Below are 19,043 nucleotides of genomic sequence, written 5' to 3' on the forward strand. Positions count from 1 at the left end.
CAGCTTCCTCTTCTGTTAAATTGGGGTGATAATAAACCTACTCATCTCTAACCAGGGTGGTCAGGGTGATCCCACACATTCACTGTGGAGCCTCTTTGAGAACTGATGTGCCCATGTGAGTTGTTGGCACGTTCCCGACCCCCACCTCCCCCATCTTGGGGCAGGTTTTCTCCAAATATGCCCCCTCCACGGAGAGAAAATAGCCCCCCCTCCCCCGTTCTTGGCAGCACATAGAACCCAGTCCCTGGATTCCCAGCCCTGAGCTGTTGTCCTCACACTGGAAAGTCTGCCTGGGAGTGAACCTCAGGGTCAAGGTCTGAGGTTGGGCAAGGAAGAGGAAGGTCCACAGCTGGGGCAGGGGAGGGGGAGGATAAGCTAAAGGAAAACAAAGGAGCTGGAGCCCAAGTACCAGGTGGCCTTACTTCCTGCCTCCCTCTGGGCAGGAAGTAGCCAGAAAGCTGTGAGAATTAATCTCTGACAAAGGGCCGGGGTGACAGTCTTGGAGTGGGTAGAGTTCCCACTTCATCTCCCACATACATCCCCAAAGGCTGATTTGCAGGAGCCTCCAAAACCCATGGGAAGCCCTGAACAGCACCAGCACTAGCCCAGGAAGGGGAGCGCCCTCCGTGACAGGATTCCTGGCCAGAGGACCCTGGAAGGGAGAGCTAAAGGGGTCCTCGGCCATCGGCAAGCAAAGACCATGGGGTCTGGGGGCAGGAAGGCTGGGTCCACGTCTAGGTGCTACGGCAAACCAGCAATATGACCACGGGGTTACTTAGCCTCTCTGTGCCTCAGTTTCCTCATCTGAAACATGGGGATAATAGTCACACCTTCTCAGAGTGTTGCTGGGAGAACTAGGTGCTCTTAAGGTTCTTAACAAAGCGTGACACATAGTGAGTGCTTCAGAAAGGTTACTTATTACTAAGGGCTTTAAAAAATGAGGCTACCCTGTGAGCTGTTACAGAATCTGTCAGATCTCCAGAGAGACTAGTTCAAAGCCTTCCCCTATATTTTGCTGTATTCTTGGCTGGCGAAAATCATTCATTCATTTGCTTATTCAAAAAATATTTATGGAGCATTTTTATGACAGCGAAGGATGGCAGATGGGGGCCCCCAAAACTGATCAGTTCTTGGAAGGGCATTTGAGCCAGAACTATGGGCTTAGTTTATGTACACTCAGACGCCCACTGCCCTGGAGATGGGTATCAGCCAGTTCACCGCGGAGAGAGCCCAGCTGAAGTCACAGACACAAGATCACAGAGCTACTAACTAAGTAGCAGTGCTGGGACTCAGCCCAGGCCCACCTCACTCCAAAGCTGATGCCTTTCCAAATCAGGATTCCAGGGCTACCTTCCTGCGGCACCCCCCTACCCCCCACCTCCGCGCCTCCACGTTGGCAGAGCCAGATCCCTAGAGGCCAAAGGTCGGACTGTTTTCTGCGGCCCTTTGTAGCAGGATTTTTGTCATTTCCTCTCTGGTTCTCCTGACCACGCAGAACAACCTTGGGGTTTTCCTCCGAGGGGAAACCCAGCCTGGAAGCAGCCCAGCCTGGAAAATATGGCTACGGGTAACTCCTGATCTTTGTCTCCTCAGCTGCAGAGCCTCTGGGTGCCTGGGAGTGGAGCAGGATGGGGGGGCGGGGGTGGGGCGGGTGTACTCCCTGAATGGGTGCTGAGCCAGTGATTCCCCAGGGGCCTAGACCCAGCCTCCCTCTGGCTCTATAGTCCAAGACAGGTCATAGCCCCACTCTGGGCCTCAGTTTCCCCACCTGTGAAAAGTGGGACAGTAACAAATCTCCAGCACCAGGCCCTCTGCATGGCCTTCGTGCTGGGAGTTGATGGGCTGATGGCACATCCTCCCTCCCACCTTTCCTCTTGGGCTCTCATGAGGATAAATGGGACTGTGGCTGTGAAAGGACTTTGAAATAGAGGACAGAACTGGATACCAGCAGATGCAGAAGCTGATTGATGTCAACTGAGACCCTCCCCACCCAGCTCCAGCTTCTGCCTCACCCAGACTCCTGCCTATGCCCCAGTGCCCATTCTCCGGACCCTTTGTAGGGCCTATGGGCCTGCCGCAGGGGGAGCCTGGGAAGAGCCTGGTTGGAAGCAGGACACTCCGGGCCTTGCACAAGCATCCGGAAGCCAAGAAGTCACCCCCTGGATACAACCCCTGTGGGGCCTTCCAGCAGCCTCGCTAACACCCTGCCATTCCAGGTTTGCGCCTTGACTTTCCCCACGGGCAGAGATGGAACGGGGAGTTTGAGAGTAGGAAGAGGAGGCCTGTGGCTGAGCAGGAGGCATCCTTCTGGCAGATCACAACACTCGACTTATGCCTGGGGGGGAAATCCCTTCTGCTTTTGGGCCGCACTTTCCCTATCTGCATTGTTCAGGCTATATCACAGGACCTCACAGTGAGCCTTCTGAGATGCAATGGGTGGGTCTCTGGGCCCTAGGCTCGAGCAGATGGAGACCAGTTCCATCCTCAGGGGCTTCCATCTGGGATTTGAACCACACTCCCCAGCTCTATCTGCTCCAGCAGCACCCCCAGATGCTCTCCAGAGTGGACAGAAGCCAAGGCTGGGGGGCAGGGTCAGCCCCCCTCCCCAGGAGGACTCAGAGGCAGGAGTCCCACTGCCAGGCTTGTGCGCATGGATGGAGAAATGACGAGCCAGAGGGATGGTGGGAGAGGCAGCTCCACGTGGAGAGGCCAGCGCCCTGGGCACACGGGCACGCCCACCCCCTCTTCCACCGCCTGGGTCAGATGGTGGGGGCAGCTGAGGGGAGGGTTCCTTGCTCCCCTCTCCCCCAACCCAGGGGCTTTGAAGGGCCTAGATTTCTTTCCACACAAAAGACACGTGGGGAGAAGCCTTATCCGCACGCAGACTTGGGGCAACATTTTAGTCTGGTGGAATCACAGTTGTAGCATTACAGAACATGAATACGCTGTAGAATTCTAGAATCTCAGAGGCACAGCATCCCAGAATTTCAGCAAAGTGAGTCATAGATTTTAGGTTTCCAAACTGTGCCATCCAACACTGTAGCCACTGGCCACATGTGGTTACTGAGCCCTTGATATGTGACTAGTCTGAATGGGATGAGCCGTACATGTAAAATACACAGTGGATTTTGAAGACTTGGTACAAAAGAAAGGATTTTAAACATCTCATTAATAATTTCTTTATATTAATTACACAGTGGACAGTGTAAAATACAAAGTGGACAGTGGATTTTGAAGACCTGGTATAAAAGAAAGAATTTTAAACATCTCATTAATAATTTTTTTATATTAATTACATGTCAAAATGATAATATTTTAAATATATTGGGTTAAATACAATGTATTACTAAAATGAATCTCACCTTTTTTTTTTTTTTTTTTTGCTTTTAAAACATGGCTACTGGAAAATTTTTAATTTGATGTATTTCATTTCAGAATTTTGAATAGAATTTTAGTACCAGATTTCCAGATCTTTACATTGCTAGCTGACTTTGAGTCTTAGACACTAACTCTCAGAGCCTAAAAGAATCTAAGAAGAATTCTGATCCTTTTCCCACCCAATGCAGGGATCCTCTAGCCCACCCTGACCAGCACTGACCAGCCTCTGCCTACCCCTTCCCCCCACCTCCCCAGTGGAGAACTCACTGCCGCCATGGCTGCTGGGCTTTTGGAATGGTTAGAGTTTCTGGGTGTCAGGTGGGATCTGCTTCCTGCAGCTTCTTCCACCCTCACGGTTGGTTCCCAGAGCATCTTCCAGGGCCTCCCAGAACAGGTCTGCATCCTTCTCCCCATGAAAGGTGTGGAGTCTGAGTCCTGCCCCTCTCTCCCCTCCCCTCTAGGCCACTGTTCTACAGGCTGCAGGGTCTACCTCGACACCTGTTCCTACAGGTGAGCTTCAGGGAGCCTCCGCTCCAGATGCCCCTCTCTGCTTCCCCATCCCTCAGCAGAACTGTTCCTGGGACGGACCCCAATGACAAGAGTGAGGATCCTTCTAGCCTCTCCCAGTTTGTAGAGTATTCTGTTTGTCTGTCTGGGTAACTGGCCTGCACTGCGTGGTCTCTGGGCCCCACCCTGTTCCCAGCTCTAGGAAGATGTGTGATGGGTGACTGCAGGTGCTAGGATGTGGGGTGACACAGGAATCAGCAGGTTGATTTAGGGTGCTTCAAATCTGCCTGTAGAATGCTGTTTTCAATTTTAAGAGATTGTGGGGAGGAAAAAGGAAGAGGCTTTCTTACTGACAGAGTCAGGAATTCCAAGGCAGTACTAAGTGGCAATGACTCACTCAGAGCACCTTAGCAATTCACAGGAGGAAGATCAGAGGTCAGTCAGGGAAGGCGTCCTGGAGGAAGTGGGACTGGAGCTGGGACTTGAAGGAAAGGAGAGGGTAGTTAGAGTTGTGAAGAGGTGGAGAGGAGGGCATTCTGGGCAGAAGGGATGCTGGGCACACATGGCCGGTACCCAGGCCTTGAGGGTCCCAGGCTGCCTGGAGTAGAGGGGTAAGAGGGCGTGCGGTAGGGCTGTGAGGGTGGGCTCAGCTGGCTGAGGGCAGCCTGGGAGTTGGCTTCTGGGGAGGGGTGTGTATGTACAATAGAGGGGGAACCCCAGTGAGCTATAGCGGAGTGCTGGATAAAACAACAGTAACAACTACAGCTATGCCAGGCATGGTGCTAAGTGGCTTCCTAATATTTCCTTTAATCTTCTCAGTAACCCTATGATGTAAGTACTATTATCCCCATTCTACAAATAAACAATTGAAGCCACATTAAGTGACAGTAAGTGAAGGCTGACCTTGGATTTCCACACAGAATAGTCTGGCTCCAAAGCTCTTAAGCAGTGGAAGGAGGGCAGGTTGGGGGAGAGGGGGGTGGGTGGGGTGAGTGGTGTGTGCAGCGGATGAGTGAATGAGTGTGACCATGTTATGTGTGAATGGGGGGTGGGTATCCCTGCCATTTCCCTCCTGCTTCCCTCCCCCAACCCCAGCTCCATCTCAGGACAGACCCAGCCCAGACAGGTCTGTGTGAAGAGGAGGCCTTGGAATGATAAGAATTTCCATGCCTGTTGGAGCAGATAGCCCCAGACAAGAGTCTGGCCACCATGCCAGTTCCAGAGCCAACTTCCCACTGGGGTCAACACTGTCCTTCCCCCCATATGCTGGCACATCTCCAAGGGCCCAGGAATGGTGTCTAGACTTGACCCTGGGAGTCCTTGCCTTACTGGTGCCACCTTCTTCTCAGCTTCTGATGCACACACAGCTGGGCAATGGGGAAGGGTCGTCGTAGCTCGGCTGCATCACTGGTGATGGGGGCAGGCCCCTGTTCCTCTCTGGGCCTCAGTGTCTCCATTTCTGTAAAAAGGCAGTTTGGATTGGTTCAGGAATCATAAACGAAGATGACAAGGTAGCCCAGGAGGAGAATGCAAACGAATGAGGTGGGCTGGGTATGTGTAAGGGGTGCGGGGACCCAGGAGAACTGGACAGCAATCTCCAGACCAGGTGCCGCACTTTCTTTAACTAGAAAGTGGGGATTGTGGTGCCCACTGCCTACCCCATGGGAGTGGTGAGAATTAACTGGAATAATTGATGGGAATCTTGAGGAGAAATGTGCCCCCTGCCTTTGATGAATGTAATCTTTTGATCTGAGTCATGTTAAAAGGATTTAGCTCCAAGCTCATACAGCTCAATATCAAAAAAACAAACAATCCAATTTAAAAATGGGCAGAAGACCTAAATAGGTATTTCTCCAAAGATGACATACAGATGGTCGACAGGCACATGAAAAGATGCTCATCATCACTAATTATTAGAGAAATGCAAATCAAAGCCACAGTGAGGGATCACCTCACACCGGTCAGAATGGCCATCATGAAAAAGTCTACAAATAATAAATGCTGCAGAGGGTGTGGAGAAAAGGGAACACTCCTACACTGTTGGTGGGAATGTAAATTGGTGCAGCCACTATGGAAAACAGTATAGAGGTTCCTTAAAAAACTAAAATAAAAGTTACCATATAATCCAGCAATCTCACCCCTGGGTATATATCTGGAAAAAATGAAAACTCTAAATTAAAAAAGATACATGCACACCAATGATCATAGCAGCACTATTTACAATAGCCAAGACATGGAAGCAACCTAAGTGTCCATCAACAGAGGACTGGATAAAGAAGATGTGGTATATATGCACAATGGAATATTACTCAGCCATAAAAAAGAACGAAATAATGCCATTTGCAGCAACATGGATGGACCTAGAGATTATCATACTAAATGAAGTAAGTCAGAAGGAGAAAGACAATTACCATATGATATCACTTATATGTGGAATCTAAAAAAATAATACAAATGAATCTGTATACAAAACAGAAACAGACTCACAGACATAGAAAACAAATTTATGGTTACCAAAGGGGAAAGGGTGAGGGAAGGATAAATTAGGAGTATAGGATTAACACATACACACTACTATACATAAAATATATAAGCAACAAGAATTTACTGTATAGCTCAGGGAAGCATATTCAATATTATTCTTATAATAACCTACAATGGAATATAATTTGAAAAATAATATATAACGGAATCACTTTGCTGTACACCTGAAACTAACACAATATTGTAAATCAACTTTACTTCAATTTTTTAAAAAAGGAGTTAGCTCCCGGTGGTCAAGTGAAGAGAACTGAAGAATGAGGAGGCCAGATAGTGGAGGAGTGGATGAGAAATGGCCTGGGGGTGAGGGCAAGGCCAGTGCAGAGCCCCTCTAGAGAGGTTTGGGAAAGAACAGTTCCGCCGCTGCCCTTAGCTTCTGCCCTCACATTAGGAGGGTTCTGGTCCCAGATTAGCAGGCTGGAACTGAGCCCCAGACCCTGCCTTGCCCTCAGAGGACTTGGAGCTTATTGCGGTAGTGTCATTTAGAGACCACACGCGCTTGTATTTTTCTTTTGCCAGGTTGTAATTAGTGCATCACAATGAACACAGTAAAAAGGGAAATTAACCGATTTACATTTGTTTGCAGAAGCTATTATCTTCTCTGTGTGAGGATTCTGAAGATCTTTCACCCTTCATCTCCGTTCTCTTGGTCAAGTTGAACCTTCCAGGGACTTGGAAGAATGCGGCCGGTGGTCTGAAATGGTGTTTAGCTGCAGCTCGGCTCTCTGATCAGCTGAGGGGATCTTCCACGGTTTGGCCAAACCTCCATTTTCTCATCTTTGGGGGTGGAAAAGCCTCATCATCATCAAATGGGGGTGAAAAAGCCTCCACTGTGAAAAATCCTCGGGACTGCTGTGGAGTCCCCAGGAATTGGTTTACAGAATGGGGAAATGCTTTAGAAAACACAGGAAGAGTGCTGCACGTGCAAGGGATTGTGCTAGCTGAGTCCTTGGCCCAGGCAGCTCCTGGGAGTGAGGAATGGGCTGGGGAAGGCGGGACACACATCCTTGGGTGGGTTCTGCCTGAAACAGGAAACCTGGCCCCAGAGACGGGACTGCTTTGGAAACCAGCTGCAAGTGCTCTTCAGACAGCAGCAGCATAGATGAAAATGGGGGTGCAACAGGGAAGGGTGGGCGAACCCTGTGGAAGCGGGGGAATAGGGCACAGAACCCAGGTGGTCCTGCACAGTTTGGAGACTCACTGCCCCCGGGCACTGGGAGGTGGGGTAATAGTGCTAAGAAGTTAACCTTTGAGTTAGGGGGGCCTGGATTCAAAACCTCCTCTGCCACGGCTGTCTGGGTGACCTTGGGAAAGTTGCTTCACCTCTCTGAGCTACAACTCTCTGGGCTGCTCAATAACAAATGGCGGAAAGCAGGTAGCATGCACCAGAGTAAGCAATTATTTGCTGTTAATTACTCCCATTCCCCACCTCAGACACTCTTTGGTTGCTTTTCAGAACAGTTTATATCCATTGTCCATCTGAAGCATGGATAACCTGCCCATTTCACAGATTTTTCTCCTTCATTTGATTAACAGATATCAAGGTCTGCCAGGAAGCAAATAGTCCCTGTCCTTGAAGAACTGCCTGCGTGTGCATGTGTGTGTGTGTGTGTGAGAGAGAGAGAGAGAGAGGAGAGAGGAGAGAGGAAACTGTTACACCATGTGGTCAATGCTGTAATTACGGTGACCATGTTCTCCAAACCACAAATCAGGTCACATGGTCTGACAGAGGCTATTTTCTGCCTCCACTGAAGTCCAAACGTGAAATCACATGTAGTTACACATTCATTGAATCACCTTTTACTTTTTTGAGAAGCAAATGACATGAAATTTGGATTCTCTGTGACAAATCCCACCATAGTCCCAGAAAATCACTAGAGCCGTGACCAAGTCCCATAGAGATCCCTGGCAGGAACAGGAAGACTTCCCAGAGGAGGTTCTGCTTAAGTGGGGCCTTGAAGGCTGAATAGGAGGTCTCCAGGCAGGGAAAGAGGGGTGATCTTAATGCCCTTGGGACAGGACCTACCTTTCCTGCTCTGTTATAGACAACCCTGCTAAGACCTGGGGGTAGGGGCTAAAGTAGGCAACAGTGTCTGTTTTCATTTACTTTTCACTTTCCTGTTCCAAAGACCTCCTGGGAAGCAGAATTGTTTCAGGCCAGTATAACAACATGGTTACATTGCGTCATATCTTCTGGTGCATTTACATGTTTGTCTCTGCAGTAGACCATACATTCCGTGAGGACAGGGGCCACATCTGTCATGTTCATCTCTGTATCCCTCTGCTTTTCCTCCCCCACCAGGATGGTGTGAGGAAAACTATAGGAGAGGTACTAATCAATGTCAAATGACTAAATGAATGAAGTACCATGGACGGGCATGTTGTACGGAGGCAGTGTTCTTTGTTTTGTGATGAATCTGTTGACTTTCATTTTATCTGTTTAGTTAGCAAATCTGTGCTGGTTGCCTGCCCTGTGCCTAGCTCTGTGTGGGGTTCCAGAGCTCAGCTGTGTCCGAGACAAATGTGGTCCTGCTCACACACAGCTTACACTCTAGAGAGAGGCAGCCGACAAGTAACTACAAGAATGATGAAGAGGGATTGTGACATGTAGACCAGGAAGTGGTCTGGGTTAGGGACACAGGAAAAGCCCCAGGACGAAATGAAATTTAACCTGATACCCGCAAAATAAAAATTAACCATTTAGCTAACATTTTAATAGTGCTTATCATGTGACAGACACCACTCTGAGGGCTTTACATGTTTAACTCATTTAATTCTCACAATTGTCCTAGGCAGTACAGACTATTATCCCATTTTAGAGATGTACACAGAAAGTTTGAAAAACTGACCCACAGGAACTTCCCTGGTGGCAAAGTGGTTAAGAATCCACCTGCTAATACAGGGGACATGGGTTCGAGCCCTGGTCCAGGAAGATCCCACATGCCACGGGGCAACTAAGCCCGTGCGCCACAACTATTGAGCCTGCGCTCTAGAGCCTGCAAGCCACTACTACTGAGCCCGTGTGCCACAACTAATGAAGCCTGCACACCTAGGGCCCGTGCTCCGCAACAAGGGAAGCCACCACAATGAGAGGCCCACACACTGCAATAAAGAGTAGTCCCCACTCGCCACAACTAGAGAAAGCCTGCCTGCAGCAACAAAGACCCAACGAGCCAAAAAAAAAAAAAGATAAATAAATAAATTTATTTTTAAAAAAATAAAAACTGGCCCACGGTCACACAGCTTGTAAGTGGCAGAGCCAGCATTCAAACCCAGGTAGTCCACACTCTGAACGAGGAATTAGTCAGGTAAAGGGGAAGGCCAGGCATACCACTTAGGACAAGAGATAAGGCTGGACAACAAGGTGGGGAATTTATCCTGAGAGCAATGGGAAGGCATTGGTGGCTTTAAGTAAGAAATGGGCATGATTAGGTTGCATTAGAGGAGGCAAAGTTGGGGGGAGGGAGAGCAGTGAAGGGGCTGTTAACATGGGCCGAGGCAGAGACAAGATGTTGACTTGGACTAGGGTGGTAGTGATGAAGGGATGGGGTTGGGTTAGAGAAGAAAACTGGAGGCGGAACCAATGGCCCTGGCTCATGGATGGGATGTGGGAACAGGGGCTGGTGACAGATTTCTGGACTGGACATGTGAACTGGACACATAGGAGGAGGGAGAGAAGCAGGTTTGGGTGGATGCAGGTTTGGAAGTTCAGCCTTTGGTTTACAGAGTTGGATAAAGGGGACCTTGGGGCAGCCAAGGAGCATGTCAAGTGGCCAGTGGGGAGGACACTGGACTGAGGAGGGGGTGTGGGCAGGGGAAGTTACCAGCACAAAGAAGGTCCCCAAAGCTCTGGGAGGTGTGGGTGGGTCCTGAGGGGATGGAGGAGCAGGGCACCTCGACAGTCTTCCTCAGAACCTCCCAAGGTATAGTTAGAAATGCGAGTCCTCAGCTTCACCTAGACCCATGGAGGCCAATGCCCAGGGTGGAGCCTGGGCCTTGCCTTTTTGCAGGCTTTCTGGGTAACAGTGAGCTGGAGGGCCTTGGGCCCAACTTGGTGAACGGTAACTGAAGACTTGAAAAGAGTAGGAAGAGCTGTCAGTGATGGGGAGTCACCCCAGCTCACAGCTGTCCCCCCTCCCCCCTGCCAATGCTTGGGACCTGCAACTCCATTGGTGAGATGCTGGCTCTCGCTCAGCTTGGGCAGAAGAATAGCTTCGTGACCTGACCGGCCTCCATTCCCCTCTACCCTCCCACAGCATCGTTCTTATTATCTCCTTCCCCTGCTTATAGCCTTCTCACTCCACCTGGCCCTCAGGATAATGTCCTTTCCTTTGGGCCCCTCATAGAAGGTCACCCATAAACTGCTCCTAACCCACCTCTCCAGTTTTCTTGCTCATTCTTTCCTTCCTGCTTCCTCTACCCTTCCCCCCACCCACCTCCATGCAACACTCAGCTTTTCCTGAACACTTTCCATGTGGCCTGTAACAGGTTGTTCCTTGTACTGGGAATGTCCGTATCCCCGCCCTGATCCCCTCCGGTCCCTCCAGATCCTGCTCAGAGGCTGCCTCCCCCCAAAGTTCCCTTGTTCTGCTCCCCTCTTATTGTGGGCCATAGCACTTGCCCTGGGCCTCCCCAGCAGGCCCTCAGCTCAGCCAGCCTCCGGACACAGGGAGGGACATGCAGATCACCTCCAAACACACCCCGACACTTCTTGAGAGTGCAGACCCATGTCTCTTTCAACCCTGTATCTCTGTTACCGAGAACACAGTGCCTGGCACAGGGAAGATGCTACAGGACCTCATGTGGATGAAAATGGTCTTCTAAAGCAGAGATTAGCATAAGATTCTAGGGGCTTGTTTAACCTGCCCAAGACCCAGACAGTATTCAAGAACTTTAGATCATTGACCACAGGAACATAGATTATAAAAGAGAATTTGCTGGTGGATGTTGATTTCCCTGGCTAAATTGGTGGCATGGCTGGAGTATACACTAGGAGGTCACAAGCCTATCTTTGAACATGGCCTGCAGTTTGGGCCTGTGATCACCACCTTTAGGCTTAGTCCTACTGACTACACTCCGTGCAAAGCTGTCACATGGGCATGACTGGGAGTCCAGAGCCTTGTCTCATTCCCCAGCATCAACCTTGCTCAGGCCTCAGCGTCTTTCCTCCTCTGAGACATGAGTGGGCTGGCTGAAACCCCTTCCCCCCCTCCCCCCAGCACAGGAGGTTACCCTTTAGGGGAATTGGGATGATTCTCTTCCTATTCTTGTATGTCAAGCTTGGCTTCTCTACCTCTCTTGGCTCTGCTTTGGTTGCTCATATTTTTTTTAAGCTTTGCTCCTACAATTAGGTAATCTCGAGCCTCTGAAGGTCCTTAGGAAACCACCAATCCATTGTTTTCCAAATTTGCTAGTCTCACCCCAGGCCCACAGAGCCAGGATCTCTAGGGTGGCCTGGTGATCTACATCATTAGCAAGCTCCTTATGGCTCACTAATCAACCAATCAACTAATGACCCAGTCCCTCATTACAGGCAGGCTCATGGATGGTAAAGAGCCCCACCTGGAACAGTCAGATCTGAGTGCAGGCTGGGGCTCTCAGCCATTTTAGAGACGCCCAGAAATCATTTTGTGTTTCTGGGCCTCGCTGTTCTCATCTGTGTAATGAGGATGACCAGTGTAATCTTGCCTAATTTGCAGGGTCCTTGAGATGGTTGCACTAGGGGTGGGAAACTGAGGCGCAGTGGGAGAAGAGATTTGCACAATGTCATCCACCTCTATCTGCCTGTTATGTGCCAGGCGCTGGGAATTCAGCTGGGAACAACTTGTTGGGGGAGATGACATTCTAGTAAACAATGCAACCAGTAAGTGAACCAGATAGTCACGAAAAAGGAAATAAAGGGGTTTTCGAGAGTAAGGGCAAAGGGGTAGGTGGGGCTGGGCAGGACTGCCCAGGAGGGGTCACTCCAGCAGAGACCTGATTGTTGCAGAGCCGTCTGAGGAGGCCCTGGAGGGTTGTCATCAGCCCAGTGTTGGTAGAGCCAGGAGGCCCCCTCGGGCCAGCCAGGGCGCTCCGAGGACCCTCGGAGGCACGGCGGGCGCGGGTCTTTGTCTCTCTCGGTCTCTCTGCAGCCTCTCCGACCCCCAGTGCTGTTCCCTCTTTGACCCCCGAATAACTTGTTGGCTTCCCCCGGGCTTTGTTTCCCCGGGGTCACCGCCTCCCGGACTCCCGGCAGCCGCCCCGGACCCTCGTGGGTCCCGCATCTGACACCCCCTCCGGCCCCCGCCCCCTACCCGCTCTGAGACTGGGGTCAAAGGCAGCCTGCGTCACGTGGTCGCCGAGCAGCACCGAATCGGCCGGGAGAGCCGAGGGAGAATCCGGGTGGAAGCCGAGAAATCCAGCCCCGATAGCAGCGCCCGGTCCCGCCCCGGCCCCCGCCCCGGGGTGCTCGCCGCACGCCAGCCGGCCGCTCGGGCCTCCGGAGCCGATCTCCGGCCGGCACCCACGCTCCACCACGGGATCGAACCCCGCTCCCTCCGCCGACATTCGGGGAGGTAGGCGCCAGGGACTGAGGGGGTAAGGGGAGACAGGCTGGGGGCCCCTTGGCGCGCGGGTTCGCCCCTCTGTGTTCCGCGGGCCCGCGGGGAGCGAGGCGGCGCGCCCCAACTTCCAGTCTTCAGGGAGACCCCCACCTCCCACCGCGGGATGAGGGGGGAGGCTGCGCGCTGCCTCAGCGCAGTGCCGGGGACCGGGACTGGGGGCTGGGCACCGAGAGGGAGGGGGAGGGGGAGAAGAGCGGGCGGGAGGCGGGGCGGGCGGCGGCAGCGACGGCTGCGGCGTGGAGCGGGGGTGGGAGCTGCGGGAGGCGGACGCGAAGGGGTTAAGTCCGGCCCGGGCCACTGCCCGGCAGCGCACACACGGCCCAGGGGACCCAGGCGTCCGGCGGCTCGCCGGGAGCGCCCCCTCCCCCGGGTGGCGCCCCAGCCGTGGCAGGTAAGAGGCTGGGAGGGCCGGGGCGGGCCAGTCCCCTGTCGCCGAGCCTGCGGGGCCCGAGCCGAGCTGGGCGTGCAGGCCGCGCGGGGCCCAAGCGGCCGCCGGCGCAAGTTTGGTGCGGGCGGGCGCCGGGCGGGCTCGTAGAGTCTGCCGGGCCCCGCGCACCCGGGTGGGAGGACAAAGGGGTGGGGGACCGGGCGGGGGCCGGGGGCAGGCTGGGGTGCCGGTGAGGGCAGCGCGGCAGCTGTAGGTCATGGATAATGTCACTCACGAGGAATGCCCCTTCCCCCTCCTCTACTCCCGAACAGGGGAAACTTTTGTCTGGCGAGGGACGGGGTTAGAGGCCAGGTCCCCGCTTCGGAAAGGGTAAGGGAGCCGGACCGGTTTTCTCTGGGCTGTGATCGGCCTGGTCTCTAACTCCCCTCCTCCCTCAGGTTCTCGGGAGCAACGATACCCCCGCTTTGAACGCTGCCCTTTAACACCCTGGGACGGGGTAGGAGGGGGCGCGCGAACGCGTGGGCTCTGGGACAGACTGGGAAATTGGCTCTTTCCCAGATTTAAGCAAGCGGGTCAGCTAGGAGCCATGCCAGGCCCAGAGGATACAGAATCCCACCATCACACCCGGGTGCTGTAAAACCGCCCCTCCACCCCCTGCCCCAGAGCATTTGGAATGGCCTGGGGCATTATTGTCCCTGGTTTGAGGTTCAGACTGACCTGGGTGTCTGTCACTTCCCAGCTCTGTAGCCTTGGGCTGGTTCCTTACCTTCCCCTAGCCTCAGTTTCCTCACCTGTAAAATGGGCAAAGTATAGAATCTGCCAGAATATGGATGAAATGAGAACCTGTGGTACCTTAGTAAACGGTGGCATGTTTATGTTCAACAAGTATTTGTTGCATGTGTACTATATGTCAGGCCCTGGGCTAATTGCTTTAGATACATTATCTCATTTAATTCTCCCATGTTACTATTAGCAGCATTTTACAGCGGGGCAAACTGAGGCACAGAATCGTAAAAGTCGCACAGCTGTGATGTGGTGGAACTTGGATTTGACTCCCCTCCCCCAGCCTGAGTCTCAACTGCAAGGCTTTATAAGATCCTGCTGTGACCGAGCTCATTTTCCATTGAAATCATGAGGACACAGGCCGCTCTTCCCTTTACCCTTACCCCCAGGTGTTGCTCCTTCTGTCTGGTACTGGTGTGGGCTGAGGTCTTGTGCCCTGGCTCTTGTTATTGTGGGCAGCTGGAGCCTGGGCCTGGAGCTCCGTTAAGGGTCCAAGTTCTGTTGCTGGCTGGGTCCGTGGCAGGAACGCTTTCGTAGTATGGGTGGTGCAGGGAGGAGCGCTCCCTGGCTCTGGCTGGGGACAGCTGGTGGCTTTGTCAACAGGCCTCTCCCCAGCACCCAGGGGACCGAAGAGCCTTTCTACTCCATCCAGACCAGGTCACTTTCAGATCAGCAGGGGGCAGAGGTAGGGCCAGGAGTGGAGCCCTTGGGATGATGGGATTCATATTGCAGGTGTCCTCTTGTGTGACTCATCAGCAGGGTCCTCATTGAAAAAGTAATGCCCCAGCCCCAAGGGTCCTTGAGAACAGTAATGAAGGGTGGACTTTGAGCACATGTCTCGACTGCAGAATCCTCATGGAAAATGCATGCGTGTATGGGTTTCTGAGCCTAGGGCATGCATTTTCCATGTAAATAGCCCAGGAGTGAATGTGGGGTGGTCCAGACTTTCACTCACCTTAGTGCCCTGTGCTGGCCTAGCCTTTTGGTAGGGTACCATCCCATGACTATGGGTCTGGCTCTGAGTGGGAGCCTTGAGTAATTTCTAAAAAAATGGAAAACAAATTGCTAGTTAGTGAATGACATCTGAAAACAATGGAGTGGGAGCAGATAGCTTAAAAAAGTCCTGGGGAGAGGAAAGTTTGTGCATTACTATTCTAACTTCTCCGAGGGCTGTGCCAGCACTGCTTCTGGAATTTGCAGTGTCCGTAGGCTTTTCCTGGGTCCTGAGAATAGGAGGTCCTCCTGGGCTGACAGTTCACTGCCAGCTGGTAGGAACAAGAGTGGAAATTCCACTACTTAGCTAGACTTTAAGGGGGCTCAGAAATGTGGGGGATTGAGTAGAGGGGCTGAAAAGATTCCTGAGGGATGGGGATGACCCTAGGCATGTGGTCAGACTCTCCTTGAGATCAGAGCAAGAGAATCAACAGGTGAAGGGAGGAGGAACCAGCAAGAATGAAAAGACAGATAATGAGTTTCCTATCACAAGGGGTATACAAAGAACAGTTTTACAATCACAAGTTGAGGATGTGGTTAAGAGTATGAAATCATAGGCTGGGGTTGACCTAGGGGCCAACTGAGAGACCCTGCACGTGAGAGACTTAGAAATGGACTCTGGTCTTAGCAGCCCAGAGCTTTCTCTGCCCTGGGCTTTGGGCCTGCTTGACCCGGTTTCTGTACTTTGGGGTCAAAGCCAGGCCTGCGAGTCCCTAGAGACTGGGTAGACTTCTGCTGGCTTGGAATTTGGTTTTGGGTATGGCTTGAAATATCTGGACTGTTTGGAGGACTTGGACATTCTTTACTTGAAATGGAACGTTAGGGTAATTTGTTAAATATGTATGGAAAATGTCTGTGGACGGGGGTGACTGGGAAATGAAATGAGGTGAGATGCTCCTGCTTTCTGGCTGGAGAGGCCGCTAATCTGGCAGGGGAGGGAAGGCAAGGATCAAGTGATGGCGAAGAGGCAGGATGGGATCAGTGATAGATGGGCTTTGGAAGGTCAGTGGAGGGGAAAAGCTCTTCTGGTTGTTAATGTCGACAGGGCTTCCTGGGGGAGGAAGTGTTTGTGAGGGTGCAGGCAGTGGGAAAGGGGGCTGTGGGAGGCAAGATGGGGTCGTGGGGAGCTTGCAGTGTTCTCCTCGGGGGTTTGGATTTCATTCTGTGGCTGGTGGAGAGGACAGAGGGTTGTAAGCAGCTCGTTGAGTCGATGCCTGTTACTGTGTCTTGTGCCAGGCTCCTTACAGACGCTCCATTGAAATCTCACAATACCCCTGCAAAGTAGCTGCTGCTGGCCACCCCCAGCCCCACCCCATTTTCAGATGAGGAAGTGGAGGCTCCGAGGGGTCGAGCCACTTACAGAACTGTGTTTGAACCCAGGCTTGAACAGTTTCTGCCCTGTTGTGCTGCTCCTCTCAGGGGTCATTTGGCCAAAGATGGTGCCAAGACTGGCAGGGTTGAGACCAGCTCAGAGATGATGCTAATTGTGGTCTGGCAGAAAGTTGACCAAAGGTCTGACTCAGGCCATGGGACTGAGAGGGAAGGAGAGGGAGGCTGCAGGACTTTGTAGGTATCTTGGGGATGGGGTCATCACAGGTGGTGTAGGGTTTGGGGAAGGACCCTTAAGTGGCAGTGTCACTGCTTTCAATTCCCTGCAGGGCTGTCTACTGGCAGAGGGCATAGTCTTGTCCTGTGTGGCTCTCAAGGGCAGAGACAGCACCAAGGGTGACAATGAAGCTAACGGGAATTAACTGCCTGGGGAGGCAGCAAGGTCCCCATTGCTGACAGTATGCAAAGAGGCCAGAGAGTTGGAGAGGGTGCCGGAGGCGTGTACTGAGAGGGTCAGGCCTGGGTGACCTCTCTCAGTTCCCTTTTCACCCGAGAATCTTGGGGTGGTGCTCGGCCCACTTCTACTCCGTTTTTCTCATAGCTTTTCATAGCTGCCCCTTCTGGAAGTTCCCCTGCAGCGCTCTGCCTGGGAGAGCCCTTGCCCCATGGAAAACACTCAGCCCAGCTGATCTTTGAGGGGCCCCTCAGAATTTCTGGATCAGCCACCAAAGTCTGGGTTGCCAGGGACTGTGGTTTCACAAAGGACTGGAACCTTCTGCTTTCGTTTCCCAGTCTGTGAAATGGGTTCAGTCTCTCGTTCCTCAAATGTGGGGAAACAAGGCTGAATCACAAGTCAGGCTGAATCAGTAGGGGCTGGAGGAAAGGGCTGATGGATTTGAAAGTGAGGAGTGGGAGGGGTGGGGTGCGTGGGCTGGGGGGCAGGGCTGTCCCTCTCCTTCCCCTCATTAGAAGGTAAAGCCGGGGCTCCCGGCCTGAGGGGTCACAGCCAAGGTGCTTTCTCCTGCCTGTGGGGCTGGCACAAAGCTCTGTCCATCAGCTTCAGCTTGGAGGTTGGGAACTTAGAGGCAGGGGTGGATGTGGATGTGTTGGACTGTGTGGCCTCAGGGCTAAAGCCAGTCTGTCACCAAAGGAGTTACAGAGGGGCCTGAAGCTCTTACCTAGATGAAGAAGGGTTTGTGTCAAGTTGCCTCCTGGCCCTTTTTATTCCTACCTGTTTTATTTGTTGATACAGATTGGATTAGTTTAATTTTAAAATGTGCATTGCAAATGAGCATTTATTTATTTGCGGACAAGGCGTGGTAGGTGGCCTGCTATGTGACCACAGTGCCTCACCTCCCAGTCTCCCTCAACCCTCAAAGAGAACCTGCCACTTTTCCCTCCCTGTGTGCGCCCTATCCATTCCTGCCTCCACATTTCTGCTCACAGTGAGGGTGCTGCACCCCAGTCACTTCCGCTCACCCACCCCCAAATCCCCCCCAGCCAGTGCCCAGCTCCAGCGTGACCTCTTCCTAATTCCGCAGAGCTCGCACTACCTGCTCCCTGCTTTCCATGTGCACAGTCTGTTATCTGGGCCTCTACAGGGCCCTCACACAGCTGGCTTTGAATTCCGGTTCCTTCAGGACATGTCTCATCTCCTCCAGGCTCTGTGCTCTGGAGGCAGTGGCTGTGGGCAGCCCATTCCTGCCCCACTGGGTGTGGGCAGCATTGCAGAGCGGAGTCAGAAGTCCTGGCTTCACATCCCAGCTCTGCCACCATTAGCTGTGGGATCCTGATCAAAGTACCTAAATCTCTCTGGGCATCGTTTTCCTCAGCTGCAAAATGAGGATAGTAACAGTCCTGTTTTGCTAGGGAGATTGAGCAGATCAGTGCCTGACCCATTGTAAGAACCCAGTAAGTGGGAGCAGTTCAAAGCCAACAATGGTTATCATAATTACTGTTTATACCTAGGAGATGATCTATCCTTTTAGAGATAGAGGGAAGAATCTCTGGAGTTTGAGTTTCTCAACTTTCTGTCTAATGACTTGAGGCATGTATGGATGAGGAAACTGAGGCCTGGAGAGAAAGGGCAATTTGCCTAGGGTGTGGGACCTGCCCGTCTTATCCTGGAAGCCTGGCAGGATTTCCTCTCTCGGTTACACCTGTTTTTCCTCTTCTCTTCTTTCATCAAGGTTAAGGTGCTCAAGTTCTGTAGTCCCAGCCTCCTCCCTGGTGGCCACGTGGAGTGGTATCTAAAACTTGTGCCAGATAAGTTGGCCTGGCTGGCAGGCCTTCTGACTGTCCCCAAGACCAGGGACCCATACCCTAGACTGTGGACACTGTGGAGGCTACAGCCTCCAGAGGCCTCCTGCTCAGCCTCCCTGTGCCCCAGGAACGGGGAGAGGATGGTGGCAGGGAGAGGTGACCTGGGCTAGATCTCACTCGAGGTGGGTGGCTAGGACACAGATAGAGGAGAGGCTGGAAACTAAGCTCTGGAGCAGGATGATCTGGGTTCAAATCTCTGA

General features: G+C 52.4%; 1 protein-coding gene across 4 annotated transcripts in view; it reads left to right on the top strand.

Moving 5' to 3' along the window:
- Positions 1–12,625: 12,625 nt before the first annotated feature.
- Positions 12,626–19,043, top strand: part of NDST1 (N-deacetylase and N-sulfotransferase 1) — a 76,819-nt gene continuing 70,401 nt past the window's right edge. The window contains exon 1 of one of the 4 annotated variants that reach the window (XM_059917510.1): positions 12,626–13,002. The gene's annotated coding sequence lies outside the window, so the exon portion shown is untranslated. Of the gene's footprint in view, positions 13,003–13,297; positions 13,420–13,724; positions 13,786–19,043 lie in introns of those variants that run through there. The other 3 variants (XM_059917507.1, XM_059917508.1, XM_059917509.1) reach the window with 3 other exon arrangements.

The sequence above is a fragment of the Balaenoptera ricei genome, chromosome 3 (genome assembly GCF_028023285.1).
Source record: "Balaenoptera ricei isolate mBalRic1 chromosome 3, mBalRic1.hap2, whole genome shotgun sequence".
NCBI lineage: Eukaryota > Metazoa > Chordata > Mammalia > Artiodactyla > Balaenopteridae > Balaenoptera > Balaenoptera ricei.